Source organism: Pseudophryne corroboree, chromosome 5 (assembly GCF_028390025.1).
Source record: "Pseudophryne corroboree isolate aPseCor3 chromosome 5, aPseCor3.hap2, whole genome shotgun sequence".
Classification (NCBI taxonomy): domain Eukaryota; kingdom Metazoa; phylum Chordata; class Amphibia; order Anura; family Myobatrachidae; genus Pseudophryne; species Pseudophryne corroboree.
This window is the reverse complement of record NC_086448.1, coordinates 124,147,946-124,164,769: the sequence shown is the minus strand read 5'-3', so window position 1 is coordinate 124,164,769 and position 16,824 is coordinate 124,147,946. Positions and strand designations below refer to the sequence as shown.

General features: G+C 46.2%; 1 pseudogene; it reads left to right on the top strand.

Annotated features, from left to right (window-relative positions):
- Window positions 1-2,283: 2,283 nt before the first annotated feature.
- LOC134929566 (patched domain-containing protein 3-like) overlaps window positions 2,284-16,824 on the top strand; it is a 58,528-nt pseudogene continuing 43,987 nt past the window's right edge.

Here is a 16,824-nt window from a genome sequence, read left to right as displayed (position 1 = left end):
ATTGTGCACAATAGTAGTCAACCAAGTAATTAATAAGCAGAATCATTCCTATGGAAATATATAAAAATGATCTTATATGAATATATTTTCTGTAAAAGTCTGTACACACACCATCCATTTTTTCATCTCTGTGTATACTTCTATAATCAGACGGTCAGGCATGTGTAAAAAAAGTTCTAGATAAACTTAAAATGATTAATCTACAATAACTTCGGCAACATGAAAACTTTTGGTAGTAGGTTTATCCGGTATCCGGACTCTGGGTCAACACCACTTAGGTCGACATCTATTGGTCGACAGTGACTAGGTCGACACTAGAAATAGGTCGATATGACCATCAACATGCAAAAAGGTTGACATGAGTTTTTTTTTTTAAAAATCTGTTTTTGAACTTTTTCATACTTTACGATCTGCGTGAACTATGATTGGGAACGGTAAACTTGCCCAAAGCATGGCGAGCCATGCAAGGGGACACTGTGCACTAATTGGAGTTCCCAGTAACTCTTTACGGAGAAAACGACACCCAAAAAACATGAAATACTTATGTCGACCTTTTTCATGTCGACCTTGTTCATGTCGACCTAATGGACATGTCAACCTATTTCTAGTGTCGACCTAGCCACTGTCGACCAATAGGTGTCGACCTAATGGATGTCAACCTAGACACTGTCGAACCTGAGTCCCATACTCGGTTTATCCGTATAAAAAACTATAAAGATGGAGACTCCTCATAGTCTCACTAATACAGAGTCCAGACTTCAGACCAGAAGTGACGGCACTGGTATCTTTTGCTTAGCCATTGAATAACCAGCCTCAAACTTCTAGGAAATATCTCTGCTATTGAGAGGGCTAATAGTTTATTGATTACCCAGACTTATATTGCTGTAGGTGGAGAGTGAATGAGAAGCTGGTGGTGAGCTACAAACAAATAATGTCAAATACCTAATTAGAGGATCGCCACACCTGTCCAGTTATATGCTACCTACTGAGGAGATGCCTAGGATGGTTGTCTTCAGTTTAACAAAATAATAAATGCTATATTGCCCAAGGGCCTCATTTATAGTTCCACATAAGTGTCTTTTTGAGTGCTAACTTTATGTTTTGCATAAAAATTATGCCCCTATTTTGTGTTGCCCTCACAGCTCCATATGCTTTAAGAGGTGACTCCTGGAATGTGTCCTATTTTTGGTTTCACCTATAATAATAATAATAATTATTACTATTATTATTATTATTATTAATAATAATAATAATAATAATAATAATACTGTAATGTCATTTTAATAAAACAGCTGCAATAAAGTATTTTTTTTATTATTATTATTATTATTATTATTATTATTATATAGGAGAAACTAAGGTGGTAACTAGGCTGCATGTATCTAAAAGTATCTGCTACAAGCACATATTAACTCTGTATGCAAAATGTATACTGTATCTTTCCATGTAACTCCAAATGACATCAGAATACATTTACTACCAAATTTACTTAAAGATTGCTGTACAAAAGTAATTTTTTATACCCCACACATTTAGTACTGCAGTAAAAACAGGGGCGTATTAAGAGAGAAGGGGGCTCGTGTGTGCAGTCTCCAACTTTGTCCCCTCTTCTCTCTAGCTGGCAGCTGGGCAGCTCCTAGTCAGTTTCTGTCTCCGGGCACTAGTAGACTCTAGAGCTGTGCTAGAGTCTACTGCGCATGCACAGTACTTCGGGAAAATGGCATGGCGGACATTTTCCCAATGATTCTCTTACTGCGCCTGCACAAAACACTGGGAAAATGTCTGCCACGCAATATTCCTGGTGATTTTGCAGTTCTCTGGAAAGGTGAGTACTAAAGAAATGGGTGCAGGGTGGGTCCCCTGGATACAAGGGGCCCGTGTGCACCTGCACATACCACGTCCATTATAAATACGCTACTGAGTAAAAGTCTTTCTCATCCCTCATACTGTAAACTAATAAATCAATCCTCCTATCTCATGACGCTACACCACTGTTCCCTTGGCAGGAATATTACATCCCTTTGCCAAGTAATATATATTCAATTGTTTTGTTTTGGGGGTTTTTAAGAGTAATATTTAACAGCTCTCTTCTTTGGAAAAATTGTAATGCTACAAAGGTCAAAGCCAGCTGTCCTTTATTAGTTGCCAAGCCATAAAGATATGAATGACTCCCTAGATACTGGCTGGTTTACCAAAGAAATGATACCATTCGTCATTGGATCTAACAAGGTTGGCTTTATACTTTCCTGTCTTCCTTCTCTGTGAGATAATAGGAAAGTGATAATGTCCCGGTGTAAGACAGACTGTATACAGTCAGAAACCCCTCTCTCGCGTATTCTGCGGGCTTGGAACACTGGTGGCAAGGTATCCCTGGTGGTTCCTAGTTATTCCTCTTATTGTATCTGCTGGGCTGGGAGCTGGCTTTTACTTTTTACCCCAGAGAGAAGCTAATGACATAGAAGACCACTTCACACCACTCGGAGGTCCAGCTAAATCTGAACGAGAATTTGTCAAGGTGCATTTTCCAACCAATGACTCAGGCCAGTTTTCTGCACAGCGACTGTATACAGAAGGATCATTTGTCTCACTCATTGCTGTCAGTGTGTCCGATAATGTCCTGACTACAGACACATTCACAGAGCTGCTGAGGCTGGATGAGATGGTGCAGAACCTGAACATCACCATGCCACAACCTGGTGCTGATGTCAGTCTCGATTTCCAGCAGCTGTGTGCAGAAATACCGGGGCAAAGATGTGTTGCTGCCAATCCACTCCTATCCGCAGTGCAAGGTGACGCCAGTCTCATAGAGACAATGAATATAACTTACCCCATGTTTCAGCGTAGAACATTCCTTGGTACACACCTGGGTGGGGTGACACTGAACACAGACAACACTGTGCAGAAAGCCCAGGCAATCAGGTTAGTGTATTACCTGAGAGAGGACAATGAGCAGGACCACGACAACAGCCGGCAATGGATCCAGCACTTTCTCCAATCCATCTCGCAGGATATAGACACATTACAACTCAGACATATAAAGGTAGGTTACAGATAGATAGATAGATAGATAGATAGATAGATAGATAGATAGATAGATAGATAGATAGATGATAGATAGATAGATAGATAGATAGATAGATAGATAGATAGACAAGCTGATTTTAAAACAAACAATATCACACCTGCCAAGCATATATTTTTTACATTGTGTTTTACACATTTTATAAATATGTTTAAATGATGCATCAGTTAAATGAAAAAATATACTGTATATATACTTTTAGTGGTGCATTGGGTTAACTGCTTGGGAGTAGCCAGGTAAACCCCAAAAAACCCTACTGCACTTACTGCTGATTTCTGTCTGCACCTCAGGATGGTGCAAACGGAAACTCATGAAAAGTGCAGCTTGCGGGCTTACTGCATAATGTAAAGGTATAGCCCCAGGCACTTAGGGGTCTATTCATAAAGCAGTCAAAAGGGTGGAGAAGTGAGCCAGTGGAGAAGTTACCCATGGCAACCAATCAGTGTTGAGCCATGGCGACCAATCAAGTTTCGAGGTAACATTTATTAAGTGCCTTCTATAAAATTATACGTAGCAGATAATTAGATGCCATGGGCAACTTCTCCACTGGCTCACTTCTCCGCACTTTTCACTGCTTCATGAATAGTCCCCTTTACCTGGGAACTACAAGCCCTGGGTTACTGAATTTAGCCCTATATGTTAGAGATGTGCACCGGAAATTTTTCGGGTTTTGTGTTTTGGTTTTGGGTTCGGTTCCGCGGCCGTGTTTTGGGTTCGAACGCGTTTTGGCAAAACCTCACCGAATTTTTTTTGTCGGATTCGGGTGTGTTTTGGATTCGGGTGTTTTTTTCAAAAAACCCTAAAAAACAGCTTAAATCATAGAATTTGGGGGTCATTTTGATCCCAAAGTATTATTAACCTCAATAACCATAATTTCCACTCATTTTCAGTCTATTCTGAACACCTCACACCTCACAATATTATTTTTAGTCCTAAAATTTGCACCGAGGTCGCTGGATGACTAAGCTCAGCGACCCAAGTGGCCGACACAAACACCTGGCCCATCTAGGAGTGGCACTGCAGTGTCACGCAGGATGGCCCTTCCAAAAAACACTCCCCAAACAGCACATGACGCAAAGAAAAAAAGAGGCGCAATGAGGTAGCTGTGTGACTAAGCTCAGCGACCCAAGTGGCCGACACAAACACCTGGCCCATCTAGGAGTGGCACTGCAGTGTCAGGCAGGATGGCCCTTCCAAAAAATACTCCCCAAACAGCACATGACGCAAAGAAGAAAAAAAAGAGGCGCAATGAGGTAGCTGTGTGACTAAGCTCAGCGACCCTAGTGGCCGACACAAACACCTGGCCCATCTAGGAGTGGCACTGCAGTGTCAGGCAGGATGGCCCTTCCAAAAAACACTCCCCAAACAGCACATGACGCAAAGAAAAAAAATGGCGCAATGAGGTAGCTGTGTGAGTAAGCTCAGCGACCCTAGTGGCCGACACAAACACCTGGCCCATCTAGGAGTGGCACTGCAGTGTCACGCAGGATGGCCCTTCAAAAAAACACTCCCCAAACAGCACATGACGCAAAGAAAAAAAGAGGCGCAATGAGGTAGCTGTGTGACTAAGCTCAGCGACCCAAGTGGCCGACACAAACACCTGGCCCATCTAGGAGTGGCACTGCAGTGTCAGGCAGGATGGCCCTTCCAAAAAATACTCCCCAAACAGCACATGACGCAAATAAGAAAAAAAAGAGGCGCAATGAGGTAGCTGTGTGACTAAGTTCAGCGACCCTAGTGGCCGACACAAACACCTGGCCCATCTAGGAGTGGCACTGCAGTGTCAGGCAGGATGGCCCTTCCAAAAAATACTCCCCAAACAGCACATGACGCAAAGAAAAAAAGAGGCGCAATGAGGTAGCTGTGTGAGTAAGCTCAGCGACCCTAGTGGCCGACATAAACACCTGGCCCATCTAGGAGTGGCACTGCAGTGTCACGCAGGCTGGCCCTTCCAAAAAACACTCCCCAAACAGCACATGACGCAAAGAAAAAAAGAGGCGCAATGAGGTAGCTGTGTGAGTAAGCTAAGCGACCCTAGTGGCCGACACAAACACCTGGCCCATCTAGGAGTGGCACTGCAGTGTCACGCAGGCTGGCCCTTCCAAAAAACACTCCCCAAACAGCACATGACGCAAAGAAAAATGAAAGAAAAAAGAGGTGCAAGATGGAATTGTCCTTGGGCCCTCCCACCCACCCTTATGTTGTATAAATAGGACATGCACACTTTAACCAACCCATCATTTCAGTGACAGGGTCTGCCACATGACTGTGACTGAAATGACGGGTTGGTTTGGACCCCCACCAAAAAAGAAGCAATTAATCTCTCCTTGCACAAACTGGCTCTACAGAGGCAAGATGTCCACCTCATCATCATCCTCCGATTCATCACCGTGTACATCTCCCTCCTCACAGATTATCAATTCGTCCCCACTGGAATCCACCATCACAGCTCCCTGTGTACTTTGTGGAGGCAATTGCTGCCGGTGAATGTCTCCATGGAGGAATTGATAATAATTCATTTTAATGAACATCATCTTCTCCACATTTTCTGGAAGTAACCTCGTACGCCGATTGCTGACAAGGTGAGCGGCGGCACTAAACACTCTTTCGGAGTACACACTTGTGGGAGGGCAACTTAGGTAGAATAAAGCCAGTTTGTGCAAGGGCCTCCAAATTGCCTCTTTTTCCTGCCAGTATAAGTACGGACTGTCTGACGTGCCTACTTGGATGCGGTCACTCATATAATCCTCCACCATTCTTTCAATGGGGAGAGAATCATATGCAGTGACAGGAGACGACATGTCCGTAATCGTTGTCAGGTCCTTCAGTCCGGACCAGATGTCAGCATCAGCAGTCGCTCCAGACTGCCCTGCATCACCGCCAGCGGGTGGGCTCGGAATTCTGAGCCTTTTCCTCGCACCCCCAGTTGCGGGAGAATGTGAAGGAGGAGATGTTGACAGGTCGCGTTCCGCTTGACTTGACAATTTTCTCACCAGCAGTTCTTTGAACCCCAGCAGACTTGTGTCTGCCGGAAAGAGAGATCCAAGGTAGGTTTTAAATCTAGGATCGAGCACGGTGGCCAAAATGTAGTGCTCTGATTTCAACAGATTGACCACCCGTGAATCCTTGTTAAGCGAATTAAGGGCTCCATCCACAAGTCCCACATGCCTAGCGGAATCGCTCAGTGTTAGCTCCTCCTTCAATGTCTCCAGCTTCTTCTGCAAAAGCCTGATGAGGGGAATGACCTGACTCAGGCTGGCAGTGTCTGAACTGACTTCACGTGTGGCAAGTTCAAAAGGTTGCAGAACCTTGCACAACGTTGAAATCATTCTCCACTGCGCTTGAGACAGGTGCATTCCACCTCCTATATCGTGCTCAGTTGTATAGGCTTGAATGAACTTTTGCTGCTCCTCCAACCTCTGAAGCATATAGAGGGTTGAATTCCACCTCGTTACCACTTCTTGCTTCAGATGATGGCAGGGCAGGTTCAGGCGTTTTTGGTATTGCTCCAGTCTTCTGTACGTGGTGCCTGTACGCCGAAAGTGTCCCGCAATTCTTCTGGCCACCGACAGCATCTCTTGCACGCCCCTCTCGTTTTTTAAATAATTCTGCACCACCAAATTCAAGGTATGTGCAAAACATGGGACGTGCTGGAATTTGCCCATATTTAATGCACACACAAAATTGCTGGCGTTGTCTGATGCCACAAATCCACAGGAGAGTCCAATTGGGGTAAGCCATTCTGCGATGATCTTCCTCAGTTGCCGTAAGAGGTTTTTAGCTGTGTGCGTATTCTGGAAAGCGGTGATACAAAGCGTAGCCTGCCTAGGAAAGAGTTGGCGTTTGCGAGATGCTGCTACTTGTGCCGCCGCTGCTGTTCTTGCGGCGGGAGTCAATACATCTACCCAGTGGGCTGTCACAGTCATATAGTCCTCAGTCTGCCCTGCTCCACTTGTCCACATGTCCGTGGTTAAGTGGACATTGGGTACAACTGCATTTTTTAGGACACTGGTGAGTCTTTTTCTGAGGTCTGTGTACATTTTCGGTATCGCCTGCCTAGAGAAATGGAACCTAGATGGTATTTGGTACCGGGGACACAGTACCTCAAACAAGTCTATAGTTGGCTCTGCAGTAATGATGGATACCGGAACCACGTTTCTCACCGCCCAGGATGCCAAGGCCTCAGTTATCCGCTTTGCAGCAGGATGACTGCTGTGATATTTCATCTTCCTCGCAAAGGACTGTTGGACAGTCAATTGCTTGGTGGAAGTAGTAAAAGTGGTCTTACGACTTCCCCTCTGGGATGACCATCGACTCCCAGCAGCAACAACAGCAGCGCCAGCAGCAGTAGGCGTTACACGCAAGGATGCATCGGAGGAATCCCAGGCAGGAGAGGACTCGTCAGAATTGCCAGTGGCATGGCCTGCAGGACTATTGGCATTCCTGGGGAAGGAGGAAATTGACACTGAGGGAGTTGGTGGGGTGGTTTGCGTGAGCTTGGTTACAAGAGGAAGGGATTTACTGGTCAGTGGACTGCTTCCGCTGTCGCCCAAAGTTTTTGAACTTGTCACTGACTTATGATGAATGCGCTGCAGGTGACGTATAAGGGAGGATGTTCCGAGGTGGTTAACGTCCTTACCCCTACTTATTACAGCTTGACAAAGGCAACACACGGCTTGACAAATGTTGTCCGCATTTCTGTTGAAATACTTCCACACCGAAGAGCTGATTTTTTTGGTATTTTCACCAGGCATGTCAATGGCCATATTCCTCCCACGGACTACAGGTGTCTCCCCGGGTGCCTGACTTAAACAAACCACCTCACCATCAGAATCCTCCTGGTCAATTTCCTCCCCAGCGCCAGCAACACCCATATCCTCCTCATCCTGGTGTACTTCAACACTGACATCTTCAATCTGACTATCAGGAACTGGACTGCGGGTGCTCCTTCCAGCACTTGCAGGGGGCGTGCAAATGGTGGAAGGCGCATGCTCTTCACGTCCAGTGTTGGGAAGGTCAGGCATCGCAACCGACACAATTGGACTCTCCTTGTGGATTTGTGGATTTGTGATTTCGAAGAACGTACAGTTCTTTGCTGTGCTTTTGCCAGCTTAAGTCTTTTAATTTTTCCATCCTCATGTGAAGCTGAACCACTAGCCATGAACATAGGCCAGGGCCTCAGCCGTTCCTTGCCACTCCGTGTGGTAAATGGCATATTGGCAAGTTTACACTTCTCCGACGACAATTTTATTTTAGATTTTTGAGTCCTTTTTTTACTGATATTTGGTGTTTTGGATTTTACATGCTCTGTACTATGACATTGGGCATCGGCCTTGGCAGACGACGTTGATGGCATTTCATTGTCTCGGCCATGACTAGTGGCAGCAGCTTCAGCACGAGGTGGAAGTCGATCTTGATCTTTCCCTATTTTTGGAACCTCAACATTTTTGTTCTCCATATTTTAATAGGCACAACTAAAAGGCACCTCAGGTAAACAATGGAGATGGATGGATACTAGTATACTTATGGATGACCAGTGACTGCCGACACAGAGGTAGCTACAGCCGTGGACTACCGTACTGCGTCTGCTAGTATAGACTGGATGATAATGATATAAAATATATATATATATCACTACTGCAGGACAGGTATATATTATATAATGACGGACCTGCTGGACACTGTCAGCAGCAGACTCCTAAACTACTAGTATGAAGAAGATAGAAAAAAAAACCCACCACAGGTAGGTATACAATTATGGACGAGCACTGCCGACACAGAGGTAGCTACAGCCGTGGACTACCGTACTGTGTCTGCTAGTATAGACTGGATGATAATGATATAAAAAATATATATATATATATCACTACTGCAGGACAGGTATATATTATATAATGACGGACCTGCTGGACACTGTCAGCAGCAGACTCCTAAACTACTAGTATGAAGAAGATAGAAAAAAAAAACCCACCACAGGTAGGTATACAATTATGGACGAGCACTGCCGACACAGAGGTAGCTACAGCCGTGGACTACCGTACTGCATCTGCTAGTATAGACTGGATGATAATGATATAAAAAATATATATATATCACTACTGCAGGACAGGTATATATTATATAATGACGGACCTGCTGGACACTGTCAGCAGCAGACTCCTAAACTACTAGTATGAAGAAGATAGAAAAAAAAAAAAACACCACAGGTAGGTATACAATTATGGACGAGCACTGCCGACACAGAGGTAGCTACAGCCGTGGACTACCGTGCTGCGTCTGCTAGTATAGACTGGATGATAATGATATAAAAAATATATATATATCACTACTGCGGGACAGGTATATATTATATAATGACGGACCTGCTGGACACTGTCAGCAGCAGACTCCTAAACTACTAGTATGAAGAAGATAGAAAAAAAAAACCCACCACAGGTAGGTATACAATTATGGACGAGCACTGCCGACACAGAGGTAGCTACAGCCGTGGACTACCGTACTGCGTCTGCTAGTATAGACTGGATGATAATGATATAAAAAAATATATATATATCACTACTGCAGGTATATATTATAATATAATGAATGACGGACCTGCTGGACACTGTCTGTCAGCAGAATGCGTTTATAGAATAAAAAAAAAAAACACCACACGAGTGTTTAACTTTTTCAGGCAGACAATATACTGGTGGTCACTGGTCAGTCACACTGGCAGCAAAAGTGTGCACTGTTATGTACTCCTGCTATAACTGCTCCCCAGTCTCCCCCACAATTAAGCTGTGTGAGCAGTGAGCACTCAGCACAGTCAGATATACATAGATGATATTATCATGCAGCACACTGAGGCTGAGCACAGATATGGTATGTGACTGTGTATCGTTTTTTTTCAGGCAGAGAACGGATTTTAAATAATAAATAAAACTGGTGGTCACTAGTATAACTATCAGCAAAACTCTGCACTCTCTGAGTACTCCTAATGCTCCCCAAAATTACTAAAATTAAATTACTAGTAAATCAAGTGTCTCACTCTCTATCTAAACGGAGAGGACGCCAGCCACGTCCTCTCCCTATCAATCTCAATGCACGTGTGAAAATGGCGGCGACGCGCGGCTCCTTATATAGAATCCGAGTCTCGCGATAGAATACGAGCCTCGCGAGAATCCGACAGCGGGATGATGACGTTCGGGCGCGCTCGGGTTAGCCGAGCAAGGCGGGAAGATCCGAGTCTGCCTCGGACCCGTGTAAAAAGGCTGAAGTTCGGGGGGGTTCGGATTCCGAGGAACCGAACCCGCTCATCTCTACTATATGTACTGTATCTGATTGAACGTAAAGAATTTAAAATACTGATGCAAGCTTCAAAATTAAAGTTTAACATGGTGACACAGATGGACTCAAAAGAAAAATAATATATTGTGAATCATGAAAATAAATGAATTTATAATTTGCCTAATGCTATGTACTTACTTCTGGCAGTTGAGATATTGGGCCGGGTGTAATGGAGTCCGAGATCGCCAGACGTGGAGTAGATACGTTTTTCTTGTACCAAAATATGTCTCCAATTTTGGAGTGATAGGGGAGAAAAAAGAAAAGGAATATAGTGCTCACTGTATAAGCTAAGACATGTAACATGCTCTTCCCATAAAAATAAGTCCAATAATATTAAGTATATATAAATGTAACTTCCACTATTAATAGCATTTCTGTATGCTGAATAAAATACAATAAAACCACATGGTGCAGAGTTTTCTCTATGAAATATGTGTAAAATAGAGCGATGCACAAACACATAACCAAATGCTTATAGTGGCACTTTGGAATTAGAACGATGGTGAAAGTGCCTTGGACAGAATATCCTGCGACTTGGGTGGAAAGTTAGTACTCCCCATGATCAAGGAGCACATCATGCAGATGCAGGGCAGTAGAGAGCCTGGCTGGGCCCAGGTACTTTTCAGGGGGCGTGGTCTAATCACAGGAGGTGTGGCCGTGCACCCTTAGAAAATAAATCCAGACAAAATAGTACTTTAAGCGCCTCCCTGGCCACACTCCAGCCCAGCACAGAGCAGCAAGTGCTGGGTTACGGAGAAGAGCTGCAGCTGATGCTGTCAGTCAAGGGGGGTGGGGGTGGGGGTGGACTTGGCCCCTCCATCAGACCTGGGTTCGGGTAATTATTCCGCCCCAGAACCACTGTGCAGATGCTACAATACCATAAGTATTTTTCTTTTTTGCTTCCAAAGTTGATACTCAAAGGACTAAACCTAAGTACTTAATGGGAGATTTATTAAATCGCGGAGAGAAACAAAGGGGTCTATGTACTGAGCCTTGGAGAGGGGTGGGGTGGACGGAGATGAGGTGCCAGTCAATCAGCTCCCAACTGCCATGAAACTAGAGATGAGCGGATTTGGATTTACTCGTTTCTTTACGCCAGAATTATCGCCATTTCTTATTTTCTGGATTTTTCTTATTGGCTAACCAAAACACGTGACGTCCTATAGCCAATAAGGAGATTCGGGTAAATCCAAGTAAATCCGAGTAAAACCAAACCCGCTCATCTTTACATGAAACAGGCTGTGTTAGAAAAATGGCAGGAGCTGGTTGGTTGGTGCTTTATCTCCATCCACTTTGTCTCTCTCTGGGACTTAGTACATAAACCCCACAGTACAATCCAATCCGCTCCCGTCATTTTTCAAACAGTCTGTAACATGGCAGGAGTGGTGGACTTGGCTTGTCCCGTACATGACAACTACATTTTGTGAAAATTGTTTTGCGTTTAAAGCAGCAAAAAAAATTCTACCTAAAAAATGAGCCTAGCTAGGCACTTTGATATTATGTTTTTTTATTTTTTTTATTTCTTTGTTAAGTTTTAACAAATATTTATATGTTAAAACTTGTATAAATGTCCCATACATGACAGTATTGCTAATTGTTTACTTCCGTAATTTCACAGACCTAGATTAAGGTGGGAAAATTTGCACTATACTGTGCAAAGATATATAATACTACCAGAAAGGTGTCTCCTGGGCAATGTGGTTTGGTGTCTCAACCATGAAACTGTGTAGATGGTGGCCAATTGATCTTTTTTTTGTGAAATTCTTTATTTATACGTGGTCAGGTACATTGAGAAGGCATTCTAGAAATACATGGGACAGGCGGCCAACATAGCCAGCGTCCAAGATAGACCACAATTTTCAGATACATAACAGGGTTAATCGGTGTGGGAAAACAGTCGAGTTCAAACATGGGAAATTGCAGAGTCAGGTGCGCCAGATGGACAATTTTGGCTGAAACATGGGGATCAGGGGGGGGGGGGGGAGGAGAGGAACAGGGGGGGGGGGGGAGAACCACATTTATGTTCATACATAATATATATCTCGAGAACAACGAGATCATAATAGAGGGGAGGAGGGGAGACAGGAAAGAGACGAAGAGAGAGAGGGTAATAGGAAGAAGAGGTAATTGAGAAAGATAGGAGTGGGGTTGAAGAGGAATGTCGGAGAGAGAAGGTGGTGGGTGCCCAGACTTGCTCGAAGACGTGGCCCCGGTCGTGGAGGTAATAGGTGATCTTTTCCATGGAGGCGATGTGCCAGATTTTAGCTTTAAGGGATAGTAGGGAAGGTGGTGAGGGGCTCTTCCAGTTGAGGGCGATCAGTGATTTCGCTGCCGCTAGAATGTGTGAGGTCAGCTTTTGGGAGAATTTATTGAGAAGTGGGGGGGGGATAACACAGTAAGGAGATCCAAGGATCTTTCGGCATAGGAGATTCTAGAAGTGAGTTGAGGAGGGAGTGGACCAAATCCCAGAAGGACATGATAACCGGGCAAGTCCACCATATGTGGAGCATAGTACCTCTAGCTCCACAGTTCCTCCAGCAGGCCGGAGAGGCGGACGGGAAAAATTTGTTAAGACGGTCGGGGGTGTAGTACCAGCGGTAATAAACTTTGTAGGCTGTTTCCTTAAAGGCGGTGGCAATAGAGCATTTAGCAATCCCTAGTCTCATGTCCTCCCAGTCTTCAGTTTCGGGTGGAGGCCCGAGGTCCCGTTCCCATGCGAGTTCATGGGGCCGGGATAAAGGCAGGGAGGATTCCAGTAGGAGAGAGTAAAGTTGGGAGATTATGCCTTTGGAGGAGTGGGAGTTGACACATAGGGATTCAAAGGGAGTAAGGGCACGAAGTAAGGCGGTGGGGGGGAGGGAGGTTAGAAAGTGGCGTATTTGTAGGAATTGGAAGGGATTGAGTGGTTGTGAGGGGATTTTCTGCTGGAGGTCAGGCAGGGACAGCCATTGGCCCCGATCGGCAAAGTCGATTGGGAATTTAAGGCCCAGTGTTATCCACGTCCGGGATCTCGTAATTGAGAGTCCGGAGGGAAACATGGGATTCTGCCAGATGGGGGTCAAGGGTGAGGGTGTAGTAGTGAGACCCCACTTCAGAGAGAGGGTGTCCCAGGTTTTGAGGTTGAATTTGATGGTGGGAAGAAGTTTAGAGGTTGGGGGTCGAGAGGTGGAGGAGAGTCCCCATAAGGGGGTCAGGTCTGGGATGCCAATGAAGGCTGCCTCGATGTCCAACCAGGATATCGACCCTGGAGGAGCGTATGAAGTGACAATGTGGGATAAGTGGGAGGCGAGGTAGTATAACTTGACGTCGGGAAGGCCTCTGCCTCCCGTGGAGGTTGATCTTTTCAGAGTGTTGGCAGCAATGCGGGGAGGCCTGTGGTTCCAAATAAAGCGTATAAGGGCTCGTTGGATAGTGCGGAGAAAGGAGGCCGGGACCGCTACAGGAAGAGTCTGGAAAAGGTAGAGCCATTTGGGGATTATGGTCATTTTAACTGCTATGATCCTGCCCAGCCATGAGATGAAGAGACTGTTCCAAGAGGTCAGGTCGGCTAGTGTGTTGGTGAGGAGGGGCGGGAAGTTTTCCCGGAACAGGGAGTCATAGCGCGGGGTTAGGTATATCCCTAAGTATTTAATCTTCGTGGGCTGCCATTTAAATTTAAAGTTGGCGCGAAGGGATTCAGCCTCATGTTGGGGGATATGTAGCATCATGGCCTCAGATTTGGAGTAGTTGATCTTATAGCCTGAAATAAGGCTATAGGCTTGTAGAACTGAGAATAAGTTTGGGAGTGAAATAAGGGGCTGGGTCAGGGAGAGTAGGATGTCATCTGCGAAGAGGGAAATTTTGGGATCTGTGGGGCCTACCTGTATTCCGTGTATATCCGGATGTGTTCTAATTTGAGAGGCAAGGGGTTCTATGATGAGGGCAAATATTAAGGGGGAGAGGGGGCAGCCCTGACGTGTGCCATTGGAAATACTAAGTGGGGCGGATGGGGTACCATTGATAAGGACGGTGGCAGAGGGGGTGGAGTATAATGCTAGGATGCTAGTGAGGAAGCCCCCGGACAGGCCATAAGCCTCAAAGGCGGGTTTCAGGAATTCCCAGGAGATACGGTCAAATGCTTTTTCGGCATCTAAGGAGAGCATGATAGTAGGGGATCCCATGGAATTCGAGATATGTATAAGGTCAATAGCTCGTCTGGTGTTGTCTCTTGCCTGGCGGCCCGGGATAAACCCTACTTGGTCGTAGTGAACAAGGGAAGGGAGGTATGGGTTAAGACGATTGGCCAGAATTTTAGCAAAGATTTTCAGGTCTAAGTTCAGGAGAGATATGGGGCGATAGCTAGCGCAGTTAAGGGGATCTTTGCCTTCTTTGGGGATCACCACAATTCTAGCCTCTAGCATCTCAGGGGGAAAAGGGTCGCCTTGGACAATCCTATTAAACAGAGAGTGTAGGTGGGGGGAGAGAAGGGCAGAGAATTTTTTGTAATAAAGAGCCGTGAACCCGTCCGGACCCGGGGATTTGCCGATTTTTTGCATGGAGTATAGTCTGGGTGATTTCATCCACCGTAATCTCTCCGTTAAGAAGGTCCAAGGCGTCCTGGGGTAGTCTGGGTAGATTAGAAGCAGAGAGAAAGTGGGAGATAAGGTCGGATCGAGGTCGGGGGGAGGAGCCCGGTGGAGGGGGCGGGAGGTTGTATAGATCGGTGTAGTAAGATTGGAAAGTGGCTCTAATGGCGATGGGATCCTGAACAAGTTGATTGAGAGAGTTTCTGATAGTGACAATGTTGGTTTTGGCTCTCGTGGAGCGGAGTCGAGCCGCCAGGATCTTGTCCGCCTTGTCACCCTTCTCATAAAAGGACTGGCGAAGCCACTTAAGACGCTTGGCCACTCGTGTAGTAAGGAGGAGATCAAGTTCCGCCTTAATGGTGCGAAGTTCGGACAAGACCGTTGGGTCGGAGGACGCCTTGTGTTGGGTCTCAAGTGCGTGGAGTTTAATGGAGAGCCTGTTGTATTGGGAAAGGGATTGCTTTTTGGCTTTTGAGGCTAGGCTGATGAGGTGTCCACGAAGAACAGCCTTATGCGCCAGCCAGAGGGTGGATCTGGAGATATCGGGGGAATCATTTAAGGTGAAATAATCAGAGATTTTGTCATGAAGATGGGACCTAATCTCAGGGTTGTGTAGGAGGGAGTCGTTGAGGCGCCATGTCATAGGGCGAGGACGGGAAACCAAACCTGCCAAGTCGCAGGAGATGGGAGCGTGGTCGGACCATATTAATGGGTGAATATGGGCATCGCGGAGATTCAGAGCAAGATCATGACTGAGCAGGACCATATCAATGCGGGAGTAGGAGTTATGAGGGGCAGAGTAGAAGGTATAATCGCGGGTAGAGGGATCTTTTATCCTCCAGGAGTCGTAGAGGAGTTGAGAACGCATAAGTCGGAGGAGGGATCTAGAGCGGAGGGAGTACGATGGGGAAGGAGTAAGGGAAGAGGAAGAGCGATCTAGCTGTGGGTTGAGGACGGAGTTGAAGTCCCCTGCAAGTATAAGGTCGCCCTGGCGGACTCGGGTGAGAAGATTATCTAGCCTTGTAAAGAATCGTTCCTGTCGCTGGTTAGGGGCGTAAACGTTAACCAGGGTGCATAGATTATTATTAAGTTTCCCCACCAGGACAAGGAACCGGCCGTCTTTGTCAGTATGAGAGTCTAGGAGTTCAAAAGAGAGGTGGCGGGCCATTAAAATCGCTACTCCACGTTTTTTGGCCAAGTGATCGCAGGCGTGAAAGGAGACAGGGAATGGTTTACATTGGAGGGTAGAGTGAGAGTCGTGTACGAAGGGAGTTTCCTGTAGGAAGATCAGATCGCCTCCATGGTGTTTAAGGGAAGCAAAGAGCTTACCCCTCTTTTGAGGGCTATTCAGGCCCTTCACGTTATGAGAGAGTACCCGGAGACCCATGGGCAGGCAACAGCGAGGTCAGCGGATTTGAAAGGGCGGAGGTGGTTAAAGGTGGAGAGGGGGGAGGGGGAGACAGATCGGAGATATATGATGTGAGAGAGAGTGTGGTCAGAAGAGGGGGGGGAGGGAAAGAAGACCGGAGGGGGTGGGAGGGTGGGTGGTCGTCTGGCGGAGGAGGCCAGGACCGGTAGAGCTGACAAGGGGAAGGAATACTAGGTGTCGGGGGAGCACCTAGGTCAGCAGTAGGGCCTGGGGCCCTGTGGGGGCGCGGCATGGGGTCCAGATCGCGGATCACGAGCCGCTCGGGAAAGGACAGGAGGCAAGCCTCCTCTGGGGGTACCTGAGGGAGAGAGCTGGAGAGAAGACAGGAGGAGAAGACAGCCGGAGCGCCAGCCCCAAAGGGCGAGGAATAGGAAGGGGGGGGGATGGAAGAGAGTAAATCAAGTGTCAGCATGGAAACATAT